The sequence below is a fragment of the Parasteatoda tepidariorum genome, chromosome 3 (genome assembly GCF_043381705.1).
Source record: "Parasteatoda tepidariorum isolate YZ-2023 chromosome 3, CAS_Ptep_4.0, whole genome shotgun sequence".
NCBI classification, from domain to species: domain Eukaryota; kingdom Metazoa; phylum Arthropoda; class Arachnida; order Araneae; family Theridiidae; genus Parasteatoda; species Parasteatoda tepidariorum.
The window spans coordinates 44,205,568-44,229,669 of NC_092206.1; the positions used below are offsets into that span (position 1 = coordinate 44,205,568).

The 24,102-nt window shown below is 27.8% G+C and overlaps 1 protein-coding gene across 4 annotated transcripts in view; it reads right to left on the minus strand.

The window, feature by feature from the left end:
• LOC107445255 (uncharacterized) overlaps positions 1 to 17,489 on the minus strand; it is a 31,879-nt gene extending 14,390 nt beyond the window's left edge. For 2 of the 4 annotated variants that reach the window (XR_011636398.1, XM_016059608.4), the window contains exon 1: positions 7,663 to 7,947. The gene's annotated coding sequence lies outside the window, so the exon portion shown is untranslated. Of the gene's footprint in view, positions 1 to 7,662; positions 7,953 to 17,357 lie in introns of those variants that run through there. The other 2 variants (XM_071178539.1, XM_016059611.4) reach the window with 2 other exon arrangements.
• Positions 17,490 to 24,102: the final 6,613 nt, after the last annotated feature.

Genomic DNA, 24,102 nt, shown 5'->3' on the forward strand with positions numbered 1-24,102 from the left:
AGCAATGAACTTACAAAAAAACACATTACGTAAGCGTTAAACGCAATTATTAACATCCACCTAAATGGAAAACCCCTTTCAGATTTCTGTGCAGAAACCTCTGTAAATCATAGGCTTGATTGTGGAACTGGCAAACGTCATATTTGATTCATTTAAAAAACGCAGTACCCTCGGATAAATTGACATTCCAGATAACTTTACCTTTGTCATTTAAATTAATTCATGAAATAAATAAATTATTTCACAAAAGAAATACTAGGTTTTACTATTAGTAATCTAGTATTTCTTTTATTACTGTATAATGTAATCCTAGTAGCTACTAATTCATTGTCTAATATATATAAATGTTTGTAATAAATAAGAAAAAATAATATTTTTATTTATTTAGAAGCGACTGGTTAGTTTCAAAGGAGGACGGGTACATTATTGGACAAGCCGTCCTCGGGGACGGGTAAAATTTCTAAGTTTTTTTCGAGCTCTGGTCTGAATTTAAAACTTCCATCTTGAAAGGAAAAAAAAAATATGTTATTTAGCATTACTTTAATTTATGCTAACTACCCCGATAATAACAAAACATTAAATTGAAAATTTTTTGTTTTTCTACTTATCCCTTAAGAAAACATGGTCCAAATTTGCAATTCCTTTATTATAAAAACGTGTTATTTAGAGTAAGAACTAGTTATTTAGCATTACTGTGAATAAGTCTAATTACCCAGATAATTATGAAACATTGAAATGAATCATTTTTAGTTATTATTATTATTATTTTTTTTTTTACTTATCCCATAAAGAAATGGGATAGGTAAAACAAAGAGGTATGTCTGAAACTTTAAAATTTTAAAATCTGAATTTTACCCCTTTGCTTTTAGTGCTTTTTTTTGGTCACTTAATTGTGATTTTGGCTTTGACTACTCTGTGTCATGCCCCTCTTGGATCATATAGGGCAGGGGTGGCGAACCTTTATGCACCAACGTGCCATTTTTTCTAAAAAATTGTTTAATGAAGTCATAGATGTGCCGACAAATAGTTTTCACTTCGTGATTATTGGATAAATTATAATACTAAATACTATCAACTCAATATTCTTTATTTACTACGAAAATAAAAACATTTTACAATGTCTCAGTTATAAGCGTAATTCAATTTAAAGTATTATCAGCGTAACTTCTGTTGTTGTAGATTAGATGACAAATAACTTATATTAGGGTTATAAGATATTAGTCTAAGCAGAGCTGTTTATTTAAAAAAAAATTTGTTAGTTATTTATTGTTAGCTTGTTCTTTTATGGTTATTAATTGCTTTTTGTTACTTATTTATGAATATTAATTTAATTGTTAATATGCTTCATAGTGAACTTTGTGATCGGTGGTGTGCCCAAAACATTGTGTCACGTGCTATAAATGGCACGCGTGCCATTGGTTCGCCACCCTTGATATAGGGGATCTTCCAGCCGAATACATTGGAAGCTTTGAAACTTTGGGATCTTAAATTCTAAATCTTAGGCCCTTAGCTATGTAATCCTTTTTCTACATTTTGTGTTTTAAGGAGATATTTATTATCAAGCAGCTATGTATTTCTGCCAAACTGTGTTCAGTTGTTTGTTGTTTACTTGGAGATGAGTCTAAATTCTGCCGTGTGCCCTTTTTATAGAGCCGGTCAAAACATTATAGGCTTGTTCCGTGAAAAAAACATGGACAACACTTGCGATATCTATCTTAGTAAAAACGTGTTAATTAGAATTACCGTCATATTGGCTAATTACCCCAATAATTATGAAATATTAAAATGAGTCTTTTGCGTATCCTACTTATCCTATAAAGAACACATAATCTTCATTTGAGACTTTCATCTTAAAAAAGTTGTTCTATTTAGCATTACTATCAATTAGGTTAAACTCCTCCTAACTACCCCGATAATTTCAAAATTAAACTTTTTAGTTTTTACGTTTATTCTATAAAGAATACAGGGTCAGAATTCTATATTTCTATCTTGGTAAAGATGAGTTATTTAGCGTTACTGCTAATTAGGCTAATAACTCCGATAAATATAAAATAGCGAAATATAACTTTTAGTTTTTCTATTTATTCCAAATGAACACACAGTCCTCCTTTTTACTTTATTACCTCATGGGAAGTGGAAGAATTAGTGAATGAATGAGAGTTTTGCCTTTTACATAAATAGATTTCTTTTAAAAATTAATTTTGTCTAAAATTACATGAACGTAAAATTTTAAAGTGTTTGTGAAAATTCAACATATATTTATTTGCCGTTTAAAATAAACATTTTTTTTTCTTAAACATTATCAAAAAGCTTAACATTTTTTCTTAAACGTTATCAGCGTTTAAAAAATTGCGCCCCTCAGAAAGTCTACATCAGCCAATGGGATCCCATAATTTAAAGAAATACATCATGATTCTCTCGTTAAAAGTTGAAAAGAAACAAAAAAGTCTATCGAATAATTATCGAAAGCGTACAATTTTAGTTTATTTTTAATTTTAACAAAGTTTCAAAATTGTTAATTGAAAATTTCTTAATAATTTATTGTTGACCGATTTATAAAGTTAGGAAGTTTATAAAGTTTTGAAATCTGATTTATAAAGTTAGGGAAAGAGAGCAAAATTTTATGAGCTAGCCATTCAAATAACAACATGTTTTTTAACAACATGTCAACAACACAATAACAACATGTCAACACACAACAAAGCAAATCAAAACACCTTTCAGACAACAAATTATTTTTTGATTATAATTTAAGAGTTTAGAAAAATTTGAAAGTTAATTTTAGTGATTGATTTAGAATATGGGGAAAGAGTTTTCTTATATTGTGTTAATCTATTTAAAATGTGCATACAGTGTTTTATTATACTTCCCTGACATAGTTAAAATTTATACAAAGAGTTTTATTACATTACAATGACATAATAACATGACAACAACAAAAAAAAATTTTTTAATTGAATTTTATTATGCAATTAAATTTCAATCTCTTAATAGAAGAATTTCGGTTACACAGCACTATCAGAATCAAAGTAACAAACATATGACATAAATAATTTTTGATCTAATGATCGGATTTTTATGTGCTATTGAAATTAAATCTTAATGATTCAAAAGGCTAACTTTACAAACGATAATTAATTTGTACAGACGACATTTTGTTACAAATTTAGACACAAAAGCTTACATTCCCCAAATTCACTTGCACATAAAAAAAAAAATTCTTTTTTTTTAAGACGAATTAGGATTTGTGACTCTTCAAATATGGGAAAAATATGGGGAGAAAGAATCTGAAACGATATGATTATTCCGGAACAAAAGACAAAATAACTCTCCTTCCGAATGGGAAACCTCCAAACCCCGACCTTCTGCGTGATAGGTGAGAATACTGACCAAGATGGCTACAGAGGATACGTAAACTAACAGCAAATATATTAATTTAATACAAATTTATGGAATGAAAACTAAAATTTGCGTATTCTGAAAAGAAAAAAAAAAGTGTGTGAAAGTCGTTAATCAAAATATTAAATGATGTTCAAATGTGATCCCATCTGTGTAAAATTTATTTTCCATATATATCCATATCTCTGGAACTATTTCAGAAAAATCATAAATTTTTTGAGTACAAATTTAAATCTCGCAATTCAACTTAATTTTAAGCAATATTATTGCTTCAGCTTATTTATTAAATTTTATTATTTAATGTCAATAGAAAATATATTAAAATTTAAAGTATAACCTTAATCAACCAAGTAATTTTGAATGACAAAATATTTAATTTGAACAAAATTGGCTAATTATTTTTAAAGTAATAAAATTTTAAATAAAATCGTAATTTTAAAGAACTTTTCATCCCAATTAGTTGAAATAATGCTTTTTTTTTAATATAAAATTATCTTAATTTACAATGACGCTAAGAAATGCATATCTTAATTTCAGAAATTTTTTTTCATCATTCAAATCAAATAATACTTACATAATATAATAATAATAATTTAAAAATAATTAATTATCCTAAACAATTCTATTTTACATGGAATTTTTTCGTATAAACTAGGTTTATAATTCTGTGCAAAAATGCTTTGATTCGCTTAAATATAATTCCTAAAGTATAGCAAAAAACGCAACAAATTAAATTATAACAGTAAGGAGACTACTCTCCTGAGTAAAAAAACTTTTGGGACCACATTTCCCAGATTGCTGCTATTTTAAGGGCCAAAAATCCTGATCCATCAAAAAGAAGAAAAAAAAGTACGTATTTAGCTTATTTGAAGAAAGTACATTTTTATGTTCAATTTTGTAACCTAACACATTGGGTCAGAGCGCAAATTAATTAACATTTGTAAGGCATGACTTAAAATTATCAATAAGACCTGTACCAATAAGATTGTAAAACCCCGGTCATAAGATCGAAAAATATTGTTCCTTTTTTTCATTTCATGCTTAGTATGTAAATTGTTGTTATTTTTCCATAAAGTTGTTTCAAAAAGTCAGATTTTTAAATTTGTATTTCTAAAAAAACTATTCCTCCCGTTTTGTTCAAATTTTTGATTCTGTCATTTAAATTTAACAACATTTAAATTGATACAAAGAGATGTTACATTTCAAAAAAATTGTTCTTTCCCGTGTTCGAGTATTTGTGTTTATATACATATATATATACAAATAAAAAAGCAATAGAAGAGAATCTTTAAGAAATATGTAGAAGTCCAATCTCAAAAAGACTATTAAATGCCCAAAGATACGTCACTTCCTCTTAAGAAAGACCTCACACTTAGATGTCTTTTACAATCAACTCTACTCAAAATGTTCATAAATATTCGAAGTAGTGCACGAATGTTAATTTCTCGATTCTTCCTTAGGAATAACAAATCAAGCGGTTAAGAAAATTATTTATTGGATTTGCTGATTTTATTTACATAAATTATGTTACGTAAAGTGCTCTTTGATAAAAAAGGAAGATTTTAGAAAAAGGATTACATTTTGAATTTTGCTTTAAAAAAATATAAAGTAAAAAATAAAACGTTATTAGAATAAGAAGAGAATATAACTGAGCCTCTCGAAAATGCTTATAAGATGAAAAAATATGTATTTGACTTACTTTCAAATCCCTTGCTTATCAACCCCCAGTAGCAGTACAGAAATTAAATTTTTTAGAGCTTACAAACTTTATTGCATTTTTTAAGAAATCCAGCTTAAATTTTATAATATAATAAATTTTTTTTGATGGAAAATATTTTCTCTTTGAATTCATAAAATTTAAAATTCATAAAATAAAATTTTAAAAAATAATAAGACTCACAAGAAACTATCACCTAGTACAACATAAAACTTTTTCAATGGATTTTAGTTTTGGGCCGTTGACTTCGTACATCATTGATCATAATGGGCCACATGAATGATTCCCAAATTCCCTCCCCCCTCCAAAAAAAAAAAAAAAAAAANGAGCAAGACTCCATCTCAAAAAAAAAAAAAGAAAGAAAAGAAATACGTAGGCTGCATTCAAAAATAAAACAGTGGAAAGGCGCAAAGCATTCCGATATTAAGGGTCACTACAGAACACACTGCATTGTAAAATGTATGAATACATTATATGAAGGAATTGTATGAATATATTGTGAATATATTAAAATTAAAAAATAATAAGATGGTTTTGCCTGCCTTGTTCCATTTATTTCATAGATTTTAATAACACTAATGTGTAGATTCTCACAAAACCGAGGAGATTTCTTTTCTCGCATTGGAAACAAAAAGCTTATATGAAGCTTTATAAGCTATAAATTATAAATAGGTCAGAAATTAAAGATTAAAAGCAAACAGCTTATCTAAAGAAACAAACTGCTCTGTTTTAATTATGCTTATTAAAGTTTAGTCTTGCGATACTACCTTCTTTTTTTAATTTACTTAGTTACTGTACTTTTTTTTTTTTTTTCATTTTCTAATTTCCTTCTTTGATTTTTATAAATTTTACGAGTTAATCAAAATAAAGAACTTAAAAAATGTATTTTCAAACTCTGGAATTTGTAATAGTATTTAATGGGGAAATTTTGCGGATTGTTTGTTCCGAATGTAATTTCGAAGCAACATTGAAATGTACAGAAATCAAATTGCAAAGAATAAAATAATTAAATTGGAAAAAATAGTTTTTGAATCAAAGGTTTTGCACGACGCACATTTCACTATTTTTAAAACTTAATTTCAAAAAATTGTACCAGCATAAACACAAAGATTGAAACACAAAAGTATCCAATGAGAGAGCGAAGCGAGCTCGAATTTGCGGAGCCATCCGAAAGGCATGCGCGCCGAGCAAATACAGTAGGACCTCCAAGTTCAGCAATAAATTAAAACTGCTTTAAATGTAAAAATTTTATTACTTTGTAGAATAAATACACTAATATACTCCGGTAGTTTTTTCAGTTTTTTAATTTCCGTAACCCATTTCGGATTCCTAAGTGCCTCAAAAATTATAATCCTCAGACCCACAATATTAGACAATAGTACTCAGACCAGAGACCACAACTACTCACAAAACTACTTAAATTTTTTTAAAAGCACATTTCTATTTTACTTAAAATCTATCGTCTCCTTTTAATCTGTCATGGCATTTCTCATGATTTATAAGTTTGTACTTTTAAACCAACTTTCGACATAGAAGAAATTAACAGTTTTTCTGTTATACTGATATTTATTATTTTAATTTTTAACTGTTTATTTTTAAAATGAAAAAGCATGTGATTAATGCAGGAGTGCAAATTTGTCCGAATACGAAAGGACTACTAAGCTTAGAGGAGATTTATTAAAGTATTATAATAATTATTATAGGACTTTCAATAAAAAAGAAGTAGACCTATTCTTTATTTTTACTGTTTTAAAGTTCCAAAAACTACCTCTTTCTTGTATCAAGTAAAAACAACGCAGGGCAATATTAATATGGATATTATATATTAATATTATATATTAATATTATACATTAATATTATACATTAATATTATACATTAATATTATATATTAATATTATATATTCGTATATAATAATAATAATTAATTACATTCGACGAAAAAAATTTTTATCTAAAAATTGTCTTTATGTCTTAAAATAGGAAAAAAAAAACAATTTCTACAAATTAAAAAAAAAAGAACAAATGAGTAAGTTAACGGAGTAAACGAAGACAAACTTTAAAAATAATAATTATGCAAGGAAAAAAAAATATCGAATGAAAAAAGTACTGAAAACAAAGTACTTAAATTCCCCTAAGCTTCAGAAATGTCCAAAATAGCAGTACACGTTAATAAAATTAGAATCCAAGATAGAAAAATTAACACATATAAACATCAACACTTGTTTTGTGTTTTTATATGTTTCGCCTTTGTACTTTGATTTATATATTCGATTTATACACAATTATAACTCAATTTAATTTAATAAAATATGTTTTCCAAGTGGTAAAAACAACAGTTGTTTCAGAAATTTATATTAAAAATCATCATAATAAATAAAAACACGATAAAATATAAGAGATCAATAAAATTAAACTATATTTTATTCCGTTCCGTCCGTTGACTCTGTTTTTTACAGCCCAGTTCTTTAAAAATAAAAAATGTCATTCCATAAATTTATTCGATCTTTGTAAATCCGATTTCTAAAGAAAACTAAAGAAACATACCTAAATGAAAAATAATTTTGTAGTGGAAGGAGACCGGCCAATTGCTTCTATGAACGAACTTCAACATCCCACATGTGTGACTGCGACAGGGTCGTCCGAAAGGTTGGGTGGGGTTCGACTCGGCCGCACCCACCCCTATTGTGCGACCCACCAACAACCCGACCACTGTCTAGCAGAGAGAGAGAAAAAAAAAGTAATAAACTTGGAAATCTTCCTTCTTTTTAATGAAGGCAACTCAAGACGCCGATAGCAAGCCATCTGTGAGCTGACCTACCCCTACACCCCAATAACATTTTCTTACGCATTTTGTTCCCTGTGGACGAGTTGTCAAATCGCTTTCAGAGAACCATTTGACTTCAGTTTTTTTTCTTTTCCTTTTCTTTTTTCCTTCTCTCTTTACACTCGATTTTTTTCTTTTCTGTTTTTATTTTCAATGGAAAAAGTGAGAAAGGACACGCGATGCTCAAATCAACTTGGTAGATAAATACGGGCGTGTTCTCTGATGTAATCCTTCTCCGGGGAAAAGAAAATCGCTGAAACTCAGAACTCCCCAAGTCAAATGGCATGTCAAAGAGTGGGAAAAGTTAAACTTCAAGGTCAGTTGAAGATATGACCCTATCCACTTATGGTTTCCTAAAAAAAAAATTTGAGAAAAATTGATGTCTGGAGGAAATTAAATTCGAAGATTTTTTTCCCCCGCCTCTTTGAATTAATGTGGAATAATGTGCTTACATTCGAATCGCCTTAGGTCATGGAATCTTTAGATCCGTTTTATTTATTTTTTAATCGCAATTTAAAATCAACAGCCAAGATTTATTTTTAATATTCATCATGCAAAAAATAACTGAAATTTTGATTTTCAAAGTGTGAAAAAATAAGAAATAAATAAATAATTCAGTACTTCAATCGGAGAATTAATTTATAAAATACGCGTAAATTTGATTAATCCATAATAGAAAGATTGAGTAACTGAATAATAACAGGATTCATAAACTCAATCCACATCTCACATTTTTAGCATACAAATAACGTAAAAATGTACAAGGATTTTTTTTAAAATTAAATTTGAAAAACTAAATAAAGAAAATTATAATAATTTAATTTTAAGTCCCAAGACATTTCTTTGGTGACTTAACTTAGATGACCCCGCGACCCAATTTTAGAAACTGATGCTATAAAGTATATATCTTTTAAAAATTTTAATCTTGAAAGAAAAAAGTAGGGTGTGCTATAATATACTCCTTTTATTTTGATAAAAATTCTTCCCCATGAGAAATATCAAATTGACTAATTTGACTAAGTTTTAAAATTCTGAATAAATATTTTCATCAATCATTACAGTTGCGAAAAATTATTATTAATAATAATAATAACATTAGTTACTATTAATAACCACAATTAATGTTATTATGGCACGAGATGGAGTCTTTTTTAAACTAAATATGCTGTTAAATAACACATAGTTAAAGTACTAATTCTTATTAGGAAATTTCTTTTTTTATTATGACTTGGTGAAAATAAAGCCTGTTAACTGATTCTAAAAGAGTGTATGCAATCTTTTTCCAGACTATTTCTCAGGCGAGAAATTATTCGTTGGAAATATAAACCAAAAATCAGCCTCCATGAATATAACTCAGCAAGTTTTACCTTACCATTGTCTGAATGACTATTTTGACTGGTCATTGTTATCTATATGTGATAACACTTGAACAATAGAACGAATCACTGTCAATCAATAAAACATTTTAACCATGCATCACATAATTTTGATTCTGAGACTAACTGAAAAGGTCTAACAAAATGAGAAGGACTTCAATAGTGAGAAGGACTCAGATATTTGGTCAATTACAACTTGAGCAATGAAACAGAGCGCAAAACAAAGAAAAGTGAATGCCCTAAATAACTTTTAATCTAATGATCGAATTTTCACGTACAGGAACCAATCCGACAGGTTCGAGCGTTTATTACTCATAGAGGTTATGACTGTACTTTATCTGAATAAACACGATTTTCTTACGACGGATTCGGATTCTTGGACCCTCAAAGCAAGAAGGATATATGGTTAAGCAGGAAATATGGGTAATTAAGTAAGAGAGCGGTCTTAAGTCTAGTCCCCTATTTGCATACCTGCCAACTCTTCCGGATTTTCCGGAAGATTTTATTTTCATATTTAAAGTGGTAGCAATACTCAGGTTATTCCAATTAACTTTTTGAATTATAATGATAATTATAAATCAGTTTAACCACCACTACATATAAATAATTACAATAAATATATGAAAGCATAATAATCCTTGAGCAAGCGCTTTTCAACGGGATCAAAATATAAATATATTTTGGAATCAGATTGTTTTTCGTTTATTGTTTTACAACCACTCTGAAAATCCATTTTCGGAAAGAGTGAAAGTTGACAGGTATGTATTTGTCATTTAAAAACACTTTTGCCATTTCAAGAAAGTCGCATTTTGAAATATTAATTTCTCAAGAAATATTCAACAGATTCTTTTCAAAATTACGTAGATTAAATTGAGGCAAAAAATTGTACACTTTACTATGTTCCAAAAAAATTTCGATTACATTAGATTAAATAATTCTAAATACGAGTAACTATAGTACATAATTTTTTAGCGTGTATATCGTGTGTATCTTCGGATAAACAAATTTTATTTTCGTATGCAAAAACGTTTTGATTCACTTTCTCATTTCCAGAGATATGGTGAAAGATGCATAAAAGAAAACTAATTGTAAAGGTCCAAATTCTAGATGAGTTTTTTTTTTATGTCAACTATTGAAACTTGAATTTTCAGATCGCGGTTTACGCGCATATTTTGAAGGTCAAATATCCAGATCCTTCGAAAAATAGACAGCGAAAGTATATTTGTATGTGTAATTTCGTAACATAAAATATCGTTTACACTAAATAATTAGCGTATTTAAGGTTACTCCAAAACCATTAAGATTGAGTCCTAGAATGTGAAAATCTAATATTTCGATCAAAAGTTATTCAGAAAGGGTTTCATTTTTCCGCACTTTGCAGCAATAATCGTTCCTCCTCCCTTGATAGGAAGGAAAAAGATCACCGGATAGAAAAGCGCCAAAAAGCCGGAGGAAAAAAAGCACCGGCAAAAAGAGCACAAAAAAAAGCCACGCTCATTAGTAACTATAACAATCGACACAATTTGAGCCGTTGAGCCAGAAATAAATGTAATAATGTATTTATTTACTCGAATGAAATACGATATAAAATTAATTTAAAATTAACGTGAAGTTACATTTTCCACTTTATACTACGTACAAACTGATTAAACCTTTTAAGCAGTTCTAAAATAGTTCCAAATTACAATAATTACACTTATTAAGCTGTGATATGGTAAAATATGCAAATAATACTTTTTTCAACTAGATAAAAATTGAATCAGATTTAAATACTTTATCATTTTTATTAAAATTTTTGACCTATCAAAAGATCAAGCCTCTGAGAAACTATTGTTAATTGGTGCATTATTTATAATAGTAATGCTATATATTATATAATTAAATTAAAAATATGTCCCGCAGTGGACTGATCGTTAAGACACGGTTCCCAACAAATCACCGAAGTCAAGCATCACTGGCTACGGTCAGTGTGCGGGTGGGTGACCACTTGGATCAGTCTGCGTAGGGACCGAGGGTGTGCGGTATTGGTCCTCGTTAAACTGTGCTACCGTAAAGTGCTCGACTTCGCGCGCAGGTCGTCGGGCTACCGAAGCGGAGGTGCCATCCCCTCCGCAGAGGATCAAAATTGTGATGGCATGTCTTCGGATCATCCTCCGGGATGTTTCCCAGACCGTCGCCAATAGCCCATTGTGCAGCTCTAGTGCGACGTAAATTAACAACAATAAATTAAAAATACATAAAGTATTTAAAATTCCTTTCCCTGAACTTCGAATTTAACTTTGTAATTTAAAAAAATCTATACTAATTATGTTCGCATGACTATTTAAATAGTACATTAAATTTGGGTTCAATGGCTCGAATAAAATCGGACTTTAAATTTATATTATAGATAATTAGATCTTTTTTTTTTCAGTGCTTTTTATCACGTGCTTTTTTCCTGTGCTTTTTCCCGACGCTCTTTTTCTGGGCTTTTTTTTTCTGAAGCTTTTTTTCCCCATGATTATCCTTTGCCCCTAGATATTTATATCATTTCGTCACTTAGAGATTATGATACTGTTTAACCCTTACCAGTCTGAAAGTATTTCAAGTTTACTTCCAATTTGTCCGTTAATGGTTAAATTTGATACTATACAACCGATTAAACTCTATTTTATACAGTTCAAATGCAATCACATCCCAACGCGTTTATTTCCTACTATGTAATTTTGCCCTGAAGTAGAGTTTCATTATTATTATTATTAGTTAGCATAATTTTACATAGTAAACGTCTGTGCTATGTAACCAGTGTTGTTGGGTAAAATTTTTCACAATTGGGGGGAAGATAAAAATTCCAAAATTTAACATATATTTATTTATATATTTTTCGAAAAATTACATATAGAAAAGTTATAAAAACTTCTAACTGCATTTGGTTTAAAATTCTCCAAGTTATAATTTATATTAAATTTTTTTTTTTTTTTTTGAATTTTACGTCGTTATATTGAATAGAAAAAGGTAGTGGTGAACTGAGTGCAAATAATAAGATTCTAAAACAAGAACGAAATAATGAAACATTTCTGTGTTTCCCTCTTATATTATGATAGGCTCATTAGCAGGCTTGATATTCTAAAAAGTTTTATTATTTGAATTTGTTTTTAAATTTGCAAGTAACTTTACCATACGTATGATTATTTTTGTACTTTATTTTTTCTTAAAAGTCGTAAGTCTCTAGCTATAAATCGATTTAAGAAATTTAATACAACGACGCAAATAAAGTGTAAGGGGGCTCTTACTTTGAGTGTTAACTTCAGTATTTTGTGTCCTCAGCTAAATAGATTTGAAAATTGAATGGTAAATAGCACAAGTCATTTTGTGAACGGTACACTACTATAACAACACAGGAGAGTACAACAAGCTTAGGAATAAAATAAAATCGGAGGTCGAATCCAGAAGTTTTATTACGAATTTTAACCATATTGTCACTTATGTCAATTAATACGATTTTTAATGTATAGACGAATTTTACCATTTGGAAGAAAAAAAATTGCAAATAATAAAATGCCGCAAAATTGCCGAAAATATAGGAATTTTTCGAAAAAGCTGTGGATGTTCGTCGTTCCCCTTCTACTGCACCCTTGCTACTTTCAATTAGAAGAGATTAACAGAGATTTTGATCTTATAATCTCAAATTTTACTAAATTCCGATATAGGCATAAGCATGCATGTTCTGCATGAGATATAAACATGCATCAGAATCCATTCAAATTGGTACTGTGTAGTTAGATTGAATTTAAAGATTGTAATACTAGATGTGGAAATAGCTTGTTAGTTAGTTATTTTGTAATAAATTTTTTGTTTAACTTAAAGGATCAAAGCAAAGTTGATTAGTTTGATTCTGCAATACACTTTACTTTCTAAACATTTTTGTTTCGTAATTGGCACGCTTTTCAATAGTTTTCTGAATAAACACATTGCCCATGCGAAAATAAAAAGTTATTCCTGTAATTTTAACATTTTTAATTTTTTTCTTTTCTTATCTTTTTCCCTTTCTTTCCTTTTTTTGTTCTTTTTTTCATTTCGTCATATTTTTAAAATAAATAGTGCAATAAAAAAGTACTTTTTCACTATTATGAAATTCTTCGACCCAGTTATAATTTAATTGAAATTATTACTTTGATAACCATTTCGATAATATTCTTAAATCGAAACTAATTATTCTCTGATAGAAATTGTTTTTTTTAATAACTATTTATATATCATGCTTAATCGATTATCAAAATATTTGTAAATTATAGTGCATGAAATTCATTAAATGCTAACATTTCTTTTTTTCTTTTTTAAATTCGGCTGATTAGTTCCCAAGAAATAAAAACTGACAAAAACTTCTTTTTTTTTTTTTTTTTTTTTTTTTTTTTTTTTTTTTTTTTTTTTTTTTTTTTTNTTTTTTTTTTTTACATTCTCTAAAAAAAATTTTTTTTCTTTGACTGTTCTTAAAAATACAACCCCCTTAAATATTAAATACCAATCATTTTAGTTTAAGAGCAAGGTCCCAATCAAAGACTATTCCTCAATCCAAGACCAAGTATCACAAGGTAAATCTGTCACTTACGTGCTACTAGCCAACCTACGACTTTTTGTTTAAAAAAAAAAAAAAAAAAAAAAAAAAAAAAAAGATGCAGAGTAAGACTGGAAATTCATTGTACCTTACACTCCTCTATCTTAAGTGTATAAAACATTTAAAGATACAGTTAAATTAAAATAAAATTTAAATTAACTTATTTAATTTAGAATTTCAATTGAGAAACAATACACTTAAAGAAAATAACGTAACCGTAGCAATATCACTTACATTTGAGAAATTAAAATGATTCTAAATTGAGTAAAAATTAAGACTCATTAAAAATAAAATCACTTATTTTTAATGCGTCTTCGTTCCTTTCGTCTAAGTTCCTTTTTTTCTTTTTTCACATAACCCTAATGAACAAAAAAATTATTATTCATCCCATTCCCTTTGACACATAAATGTAAACATTTCAAATAATAAGTCGTAACACCGTACTAAACGAACGAATAATTTAAACATATTAAGTGTTCTATTTTCGAAAATTTAACAAATATCACGCAAGTTATCTGCAACCCTTTAACCAACCTTTTCAGTACAATCGTGAGTGAGCGGTATTCTTCAAATATTGTTTTATTTTAGATTCCTATTGTTCTAAAATGTCCGTCTTATTTGAATACAATCAAGTCACTGTTTCAGAGACTAATAACCAAAATTCTCATTAGCGATCACGACGAATGTTTCGCACAAGCCTTTTCGGCGAAATGTCTCCATAAGATCAGTGAGAAAATAACTGCAGGCGTAAACACTAAACAATGTTCTTTTTGTAGGTGGAATCAATCTATGGCTTGTTCACTTTCATATATGTTCTCAAATTACATGATCTGTTTTGGTATGATTGCTAAAAGGCTTGAATTTTATTTTAAGACAAAGAAGTTTTTTATTTTAAAACCGGATAAATAATTTAATATTGATATGGTTTTCTTTAAAGAGCTACATATCAACATGATATTTTGATTGCTATGAGAATAATTGAGTTGAGTATGTTAGTTATGAAATGCGCGATTAATTTTTTTTTTAAAAATTGCATGATTATGCGTTTAATGAAAAATAAATTACATGTGTCAGTACTCAGTCGAACGGCTGAATTGATCCTATATTCTGAAATTATATTTTTCTGTTACATATAATTTTATATTTCAGATTTTAAACTGTTTAAATATCAAATTTAATGATTGCTAAAAGGCTTGAATTTAATTTAGAGACAAAGAAGTTTTTTATTTTAAAACCGGATAAATAATTTATTATTGATATGGTTTTCTTTAAAGAGCTACATATCAACATGATATTTTGATTGCTATGAGAATAATTGAGTTGAGTATGTTAGTTATGAAATGCGCGATTAATTTTTTTTAAAAAAATTGCATGATTATGCATTTAATGAATAATAAATTACATGTGTCAGTACTCAGTCGAATTGCTGAATTGATCTTATATACTGAAATGATATTTCTCTGTTATATATGATTTTATATTTCTGATTTGAAACTGTTTAATTATTAAATTTAATAATTGCTGAAAGGCTTGAATTTAATTTAGAGACAGAGAAGTATTTATTTTTGAAACTGAATAAATAATTTAATGTTTATACAGTTTTCTTTAAAGAGCTACATATGAACATGATATTTTGATTGCTATGAGAATAATTGAGGGGAGAATGTTATTCATGAAATACGCGATTTATTTATTTTTTTAAAAATTGCATGATTATGCATTTAATGAAAAATAAATTACATGTGTCAGTACTCTGCCGAACTGCTGAATTTATCCTATATACTGTTCTCTATTATATATGATTTTATATTTCGGATTTTAAACAGTTTAAGTATCAAATTTAATGATTGCTAAAAGGCTTGAATTTAATTTAGAGACGGAGAAGTTTTTATTTTTAAAACCGAATAAATAATTTAATGTTTATACAGTTTTCTTTAAAGAGCTACATATGAACATGATATTTTGATTGCTATGAGAATAATTGAGTTGAGTACGTTATTTATGAAATACGCGATTTATTTATTTTTTAAAAAATTGCATGATTATGCATTTAATGAAAAATAAATTACATGTGTCAATAGTCTGTCGAACTGCTGAATTTATCCTATATACTGTTCTCTATTATATATGATTTTATATTTCGGATTTTATACAGTTTAAATATCAAATTTAATGATTGCTAAAAGGCTTAAATTTAATTTAGAGACAGAGAAGTTTTTATTTTTAAAACCGAATAAATAATTTAATGTTTATACAGTTTTCTTTAAAGAGCTACATATGAACATGATATTTTAATTGCTATGAGAAAAATTGAGTTGAGTACGTTATTTAGGAAATACGCAATTTATTTATTTATTTTTTGAAGAAATTCAATTGTTATGTATTTAGTGAAAAGTAAATTACGCATAGATCAGAACTTGCGAACTACAGGATTTATATTTATGCTATAATAGTAAAGTTCTTTTATATATGATTTTATACTTTTGACATTTATATGATTTAAATATCAAATTTAAAAAACTATAATAAACGAATTAACAAAGTACGAGTATGAAGATTGGGCTGTTATGAAGGTCCCTCCACTGTAACTTTTAGGAAAATTTGAAATATTTCTTTTCATCGAGTAAAAAATATTAATTTGTTTGTTAAAAAAATATCTATATTTTTCTCCAAAAATAAAAAAGGAACGTTTCAACGTTTATTAGCCTGCAATTTTTTTCTCTCTGAATTTATTACTGAGTACAAATTGATTTGATAAACCCGTTGATTAAAGTTAAAAATTTCTTATTCAAAAATTTATGTGCTTTTAATTTGTTAAAAAAGTAAAGGCTTTAATAACTTCTTTCCAAATATTTTTTTCTTATTTTTTTCTTCTATGTAGATTTTATTCTTTCTCATACAATATGATTTTCTTTAAATAACCTAATTTGAATATCAGGTGTGATTTTTCCATTACCACTTATGTTCTTAACATATCTTTGAGAGACAGTGACATAAAATAAACTTGTTTCTCAGAAACTACACTGAAGTCGGTAGTTAACAGGAAAGCAACATTGATGGAAAAGAAAATATATGCATGCATAATATTATATCTATACTTCTTAAGGCAATAAAAAAGAGAATGTAACTTTTTCTCATCTTGAGAAAACAAAACAGTTTGTTATTTTTTTTCTTACTTTTTTAAATATTTACCATCAAAATATTTCGTAAGAAAATTATAATAGTAATTATTTATTCTAAGGAATGCAATTATAAAAAATATTATAAAAATAAAATCGTAAAAACTGAAAAAGATCTTTGTTATTTCACACTAAATAGTTTTTGTTATTCGAATTGAGTTCATTTACCATTTTCATTTTAAGTGTATAAACGTATAAATAAATCATCCATTCCAGGTTTTTGGTTGTTTTATCATAGGAAATCAATTGCGAAGTTTTTTACTTACTTTATATGTATGAGATGGTAATGATTACATGTAAATTACATTTTAAAGAGCTGCTAATAAAAGAACGTTTATTATATGGGTATAGGAGAACACTGCTTACACATTTTTGAGAGGGCCTGAGAAACTTTATCTGTGAACGGAGTATTCTTGCTCCGAGGTGAATCAGAAATGTTCAGTTTTCGCAATAAATTTACTAGACGTAAAAATTTAGTTAAGTACTTAAGAAAAACAGTTGTATGCAGCCGAAAATAGTCTCTCGGCTCGATTTTTTTTCCTCCTTTCTTCAGAGCTTTTTTTTTCTTTTTCTCACAGACCTCCCTCTGAATAATAAGGAGATCTGAGAAGTGATATCTTTCTCAGAAATTATTTTTCCTAATATATTTCAGCATTTGGGTGGGACTCATAGTCACCTCTTGTAGTTGAGATAGCGCTAATGGGTCTTGCCTTTTACATGATATGTGTAATGTGGACGTGATTGAGGGCGCATTTATTTTGTTCTGAGAAACAGAAAGAGAAAAAAAGAAGAAGAAAAAACTTTTTCTTTTAATATTTATCCTAATGACTTTTTTACAGGAATTTTTATTTTGGACTTATATCTTGGACTTAATTTTTATCTTGGACTAATAAAATCCTTACACCATTTTCCTTTTTCCCTTCAAATGTAGTACATATTACAAATTGTGTTTTGTAATGGTGGTAATATGTAATGGGGGTAATATCTAATTATTAAAATGATAGTTTTTCCCACAAAGCATCTTAAAAAAACAACTTCATTTTCCAAATCGAGAAATAATTAGAAAAATTTGGCTCCGTGGATATTTTAGAATGTAAAATATACATAATTCATCTCAATAGTTAAATCATAGCGACTTTCAAAGTATGAATGCTTCTTTTTTCAATAAAAAAAAATATTTCACAACGTTATTGTTTTTCGATATTATCAGACAGTATCAATATAATATTTACAGTATCGAATGGTAGCGATACTTCCTTACGATAGTATCGAAAAAATTAATAAAATAGAACCTCAAGCGATCGTTTCTCATGATACCCTTTATCGCAATTTACCCGTCATAAAAATTAATAAACTTACAATAATTATAAAAGAATTTATTGGAAAAATTACGCACTTATTGTAAAAATATTTTCGATGCAAAAGAAAAATGAACAAACACATTTTCTTATATATTATTTGGAAATTGAGGCTTGACCATACTTGTCAGTACAAACAATAAATTTTCGATAGTTATTAATAGAGCCCGGAGTTTGATGACCTAAAAATTCTCAACTAATGCCCTTAAAAAGTGCAAAAAACGCCCTTAAAAAGGACAAAAAATGCCCTTAAAAAGGACAAAAAATGCCCTTAAAAATCCAAAAATTGCGCAAAAAATGCCTTAAATAAAGTAAAAATATTGAATTAAAAAAATGTTTTGCTCTTTAAAACTATTATGAGTCATTTAAAAAATATAAAGCAATGCAATACTTGTTCTGCGTTCATTAAAGTTTGAAAAATTTGTTTTATATCCTAAAATAACAAAAAAAGGAAAATATATTGACACCAAAATATTTTTATTTTGTATAGAAACTTTAATGGATATAACAACTTCCATCTCATAATATTACTAAATATCAGAATTACATTGGATTATTAAATGTTTTTTGATAATTTGAAATGTAAACGAGCGTCTCTTGTCTGAAAGTAAATTTTCATTCCTGCAGAAGCTTCTTTCAACGTCTACTGATGTTATAGGTGCGTACTTGAAAAAGACGGTCTCACTTACTGACAATTCTTCTTCAATTTGAAAAGATGTTGCTTCACCTGTTAATATCCTATAGATTTTCTTCATTGTTTGGAAGCCAGTGTAATAATGAAAATTGATAAAAAATAATAAAAATTGGAAAAAATTAACAAAAAACTTTAAAAAATGCATTAAAATCCAAAATACGCCCCAAAATTTAAAGAAAAATGCCCTATAAATCTAAAAAAATGCTCCAAAAGACAAAAAAATGTCCAAAAATGCAAAAAATGCAAAAAAATGCAAATGTCATCAAAATCCGGGCCTTAGTTATTAATGTGTATTTTCTGTAAATTAATGTGAATACCGAATGTTCCTTATTGTCTCAAAGGCTTCGAGGTCGTCATTGGTTGTAGTTCCTGGATGGAAGATGGTTGTGGTTCTGTTTAGCCGCAGGAGTGGGTATCACTTAGAATTTCTTTTGCATCTGCAACGATTCCTCAAACTTTCACCATTCATACAGCATTGCAAACATACAGCATTGATTCAACATTTTAAAGAACTGGTGCATTTAAATATCAAGCATGATATCTGTGGAGATTTTCCCGAACTGTAACAAATTCTTATTTTCCTTTATCACTAGCATCAGGAGTTTTTGTTTTTCTTCTTGAAACGAAATAACTTCTTTTATTTATTTATTTATTTCAGAACTATAGACGTGGCAATCCGTTAGTTTCAAAAACGATGTTAACGGTTACTATTAACATTATGGTACTTGTGACGGGAGCATTGAAAAAGAGAATATATACTTGACAACGAAAGATGTGGTAACGATTGATCGATGTTGGACTGTGTCTTTATTTTATGTAACGAATAAATACATATTCCAATAAGCTATATTTATTACATCTTCTTACAATAATTTTTCGTACATGTGAAACATGCATTAGTCGGGCAGAGATTCTGATAAACTTAAAACGACGTTTAGATCCCAACAAAATAAAACAGCTATTATGCATCAATATTTTTATTTTAAATTTAAGTATAATTATTACATAAATTTTTCATATAAGTAAATACGTGAATTGTAGCTTCCATAATATGTAAAACTCTACTTCCTTAAAAGATTCTTTGTTTCTATACTATTTTCATAATTAACAAAACTGGCGAATGCTTCTTATTAAAATATATAATATAACGATACTAATATATTTTAATCGATATCAATAAAATTTAGTAGAAGCACTATAAAGTATCGATACTTTATTTCCATCCATAGTATCTATAGTTTTGTGCGCGTGTGTGTGCGTTTAGTATCGATACTTTATTTTAATGCCATGTCACTAAACGTCTGCAGATGCATACTCAGACAAATTACTGCAACTGCAAATGAGCATTGGGGTGCCAAATTTAACGGTCAGCATTAGGGTTATGATAAAACGGGTAAAATGGTGATGTATAAAATAATAAGCTATAAATTGAATATTATAGTATGTATTTAAATTTATTACATTATTTGTTTTAAATCTTCACTACACAGACTTGACGGAGAAAAAAATGTGCTATTAGTGTCCCATAATCAGCTTATGAATAACACTTTTTTTCATTTTTCATATTTGTTTAGTATGTTGAAAGGCCATGGGAATTCATAATTTTCTTTTTCTTAGATTGTGACTATCTCTTCAAGCAGGTTGGTGTTTGGTTGAACTCATGTTTGATTTAAACTTTCAGAAATCCGCAAGTTTGTAAAGAACCCTGCGGGAACAATACTAAGGAACAATTTGATGCTAAGTTGTCATTTTTGGTGAATATGTTGCTTATTACTATAATGCCCATACCTCATAAATTATTCAGTTTGTTTGTAACTAATATAGTTTTTGTCTGAAGTATTTTTAATTCCTTTTTAATTATTATTGATTAACTGTTGATTTTGTAACATTTATTTAAAACTAGTACGCCTTTATTTAAAAATAAAATAAAAATAAAAAACTTAAAAATTAAATTATTTTTTTAAAAAATATATAACGTATATACATATATTTTTTTTACATATTTCTACAATTTACCTAGTTTTGAATTAAATCTTATAAAACAGTTAACTTGGTCGTGAGAACAGTTGAAATGCAAATGTACTTATTTGTATATTAATACAGTACTTTCTTTGTTCGCTCTTTAATAACACTACACCCGCCTTATTCCTTCCATGAATAATCGGGGAAATAAATGATGTAAAAGTATTCTAAAAATAAACTGAATGCTTCTTCTAAAACATGAATTTTTAGTCTCGGTCTCAAAACAGAAATAGAAAGAAAAAAAATCATTATAAGGAAAAGATGCCATTAATGGCATCTCATAAAAATTCTCTTCTTCAAAGAGTTTCATTCAAGAATATTTTACGATGAAGTTCTGTGACAAGCCGGTACGATAAGTCTAGATATTTTTCCCCCTCCATCTTCTCGTTGTCATTTTCGTCACTTTCTTTAAAGAGAAAAATTAAGAGAATTCTTCCGAGAGAATGATTGATGCTCAATGCTCTGCATCCAATACTTCTGCTAAATTCTAAAATGGCGTTATATATTTATATTATTTATTTTTGTCACTTTCTTTAAACAAAAAATAAGAGACCCTCTCCGAGAGAAAAATGCTCGATTTTTTTCTCATCCATTTTATCTGGTAAATAATCTTTATAAACTGATATTAAATAGTAAATTAAATTTATTTATTTTCGTCACATCCTGAAAACAAAAAATTACGAGGCTATTTTAATCCATTATGTTTTTTATCCAATGCATCTGCTAAATTATACTTCTAAAATGATATTTTATATTTATTTATATTAATCATTTTCATCACTTTCTTAAAACGAAAAATTTAACAACTTCTACAGAGAGATTTGTGTTCGATGCTCTATATCCAATGCATAAATTTTAACGTACTGAAGAATAACTTGCAACTCAATAAATACCTTGACATGCTTATCTTAATATGGTATAAAATTTCATTCATAAGTAGTACTTTATTGTTTTACAAGTTAAAAGGGGGAAACGAGATAAAATAATCTTTGGAATCATTTTCTAAACTGTAATTTTAAACTTCAACTGTTAAATAAAATAAAACCCGTGTAAACGTTTTTCGTTAAGCATATTATTCAATAACATAGATTAAAAGTCGTATTTCTTATAGAAATTTTAAATTAATATTTATGCAATACTTTATCATTTGGAGAAAACAGCCTTAAAATAGCTGGAAGATTTTTTTTTTTTTAGAAAATAAGATGAAAACGGATTAATTATTGACATTTACTAATAAATATAGTAAGATTTGAACATAATTGGTTTGAAAATGCCGAAAATCACTTAGTACGCTTTAAAATATCCTCTTTAAGAAAGAAAAAAGGAAGGCCCTAGAAAAGAGAGGTATGATCACTGGATGTGGCAAAGAAACCCTATTTAGTTTTAATAAGTAGATAAAACATTGTGAAAGATTTATTGTATTATTAGAAATCTGTATCCATATTTTAAATTAATCTTTTATGTAAATGTCAGCGGAAATTATTCTATAAGTTAATTAATTCGAGCAAAATTTTTCTAATTTGTTCTTCTTATTTTAAATTCAATATTTAAATTCGTTTTTATGGAAATGGAAATGCTTTGCAATTTTTTAAATTCACTTTTTTATATAAATACTAGCTGCATTCCCGTTCTTCCCAAGGAGTGAATGAAAAAAAAAGAGAAAAGAATCAATAAATCGGTACTGAGAAAATCAGCGCAATCTTGTTTAAGACTGAAAGGCATATACCGACACAATTAAAGAGCTTGATGGAGGAACCATATGAATGATATTTTTAGGGTAATTAATGAATAAGATAAAATAGCATATAGTGGTTGCATCAATATGGGTATATTTAAAAGAACTGTTTTTGCTTTCACTTTTATCTAAACATAACTAATCCATATTAGTTTTTAGTATGCTTGTATGATTTTTATTTCAATCAGGCAGTGGTAAATAAAATAAAGCAAAGAATTATTAGTCCTACCTTCTGATAAATTGGTAATAACATAATTCGGATACAACTTCTTTTTTCGTTCTGAAAATGCCACTTACCTGGCACTCCACTAAGTTTTTCAATTAATATAGCTAAAATAATTTCAATTTTTTTATTTAATATAACATGTTGTAATCTTTCGTGGCTTTACGTTATTGAAATAAGCAAAGCTCGTTGTTTGTAATTCATACCATTGGAAAAAAGATAAAATGTATTTAGCATCACTTGGCATGATGCCAATTCAGGATCGTTAAAATTTGCCACTATTAAGTGATTTTCTCAGGTACATAGTATTTAGCGATTATTAAAATTGCGGTTTTCTTAACGGTTTTCTTAACGAATACTGTACGGTTTTCTTAAACGAATTTCCCATTAATTTTTTCTTCATGAGCTTAGCTTTATAGCATATAGCTTATTTTATTTTATTTCAATTAATACGCATTATAGATATTAATTAAGCATTAGTGTCAATAATAATACGCAGATTTTTTACGGTTACCCAAAATGCGAATAAAAGTATCTTTTTCCCCTATATTTGCTTTTTAGTTCAGAAATCACTTTTTTTATTTCAACTAATACATATTACAAACATTAATTAGCCATCATTGTCGTCAATGATAGTATGACGATTTCTTACTGTTCAATGTTTCTTACTGTAGGGGAGAGTGGGGTCAATTGTAACAGGGTACAATTGTAACAGAGCAAAAAATTCGAGTGTCGGGTTCTAGATGTGGTTCCTAGGTGGCGCACAAGGTGTATTTAATAAATCTACATGTACACCCCTGCTGGCAACCATGTTTATGTACTTTTGAAAGAGTTACATCACAAAAGATATTTTCATGCTACCTAAGTACTTTTTTTGGTATTAGAATATTATATTGTAACAAAGTAATTTTGTTTAAACAAATAAAAATTATTAACCGAATATGTAAGTGGACACCTTAATTAACATTTCAAAAAAAAA